The following is a 1,384-nucleotide window of genomic DNA, read 5'->3' on the forward strand; positions in this document are numbered from 1 at the left end:
CGCCCCCGCCGCGCCCTGCCCCGGCCTCCGGGCCTCGGGCCTCCGGCCTCCGCTCTGTGCCCAGCCCGAGAGACGCAGTGAGGCGGCGCCGGGGAGACGCGGGCAACCGGGACGCGTCTCCTCTCTCGCCGGGGCCGCTGGGGACTCCGAGCCGCCGTCTCCAGCGCGCGTTCTAGGTACAGGTGGCACAGCCTTCCGCGCCCGCAGGGCTTCCCAGATCGCGGGGGAGGCTAATCTCGGGTCTAGACCTCCCAGCCGCACTGCGGGTGAAACCGCTACTCGACTTCTTCCCTCAACTCCTCACCCCAAAACGCGAAATCCCAGGCCGGGCAGGACCCGATCACCTCTGCCTCCTCCCACTGCGCTAATCCTGCGAGCGAGGGAGGCCCCCGCGCCGAGGCGGTGGCTGGCAAAGGGGAGTGGAAAGGAAGGATGGATGGGGCCGAGGGGTGGGGTGGTGATGAGGGGGATGTAGGAGGGGGTGTCATTTTCTTTTTCCTTTCTTTTTTTAAAAAAAGTATTTCTCTCGCGAGAAACCGCTGCGCAGACGATACTTGAAGAGGTGGGGAAAGGAGGGGGCCGCGGGAGTCGCGGCAGAGACTGTGGGTGCCGCAGGCGGACAGGCGGCCACAGCTGGGACAGCTGCGGACAGAGCGGGGCAAGGGCTGCCGCGGCCAGGACCGAGGAACAGCTGCCGCCGCCTCGGGAGCCGGAGCCGCCACTTCTGCAGTGGGTGCAGCTGGGGTCCCGACTGGGGTCGGGCGGCCACCGGGGCTGGAGCTTCAGCCACGGAGGCTTTTGCGTTTGCGCCGCGCTGAGGGCAGGGACAGGGACTGGGGTGAGGGGCTGTCCCGGAACGTCCAGAGCGGGCGCTGGCCCTCCCCTGCCTGACAGCTTCCTGGCCCGGGGCTCCCGGTGCCGGGCTCGGCGTCAGATGCTCGGGGGGCGGTGGCAGTGCCCGGAGCCGGCCGGGGATGGCGCGGCGGGCTTCCAGCCCCGCGGCTTGGCGGAGAGGACAGGCTGGGGAGCTGGGGTGTCTGAGCGCGCATTGCGCGCAATTCGTGCTAGTAAAAAATAAACCCAGCGAGCTTGCCCCAGGGTTTAGAACTGCTCGGGACATGGGTACTTTGCGGCGCTTTTTTCAGGCGGCGCCCGGGAGGCCGAGGGGCTGGCTGGAGCCGCTGCCGCCGGGGGCCTGGGATTTTCAGCCAGCTGTGGACCAAACGGTCTTCACTTACCCAAAGTAACTGCGCCACGCGCAGGCGGCGCGCGGGTTGGGCTCGGGAATGGGGACCCCGAGGCTCCAGCATCCCGAAGCCCTGAATGTCTCCCCCGCTTCGGCGATTTGTCTGTTGCAGCTGGCAGGGGCCGCCTGAAGTGGGAG

The sequence above is a fragment of the Neophocaena asiaeorientalis genome, unplaced genomic scaffold (assembly GCF_003031525.2).
Source record: "Neophocaena asiaeorientalis asiaeorientalis breed wild unplaced genomic scaffold, Neophocaena_asiaeorientalis_V1.1 scaffold122, whole genome shotgun sequence".
NCBI lineage: Eukaryota > Metazoa > Chordata > Mammalia > Artiodactyla > Phocoenidae > Neophocaena > Neophocaena asiaeorientalis.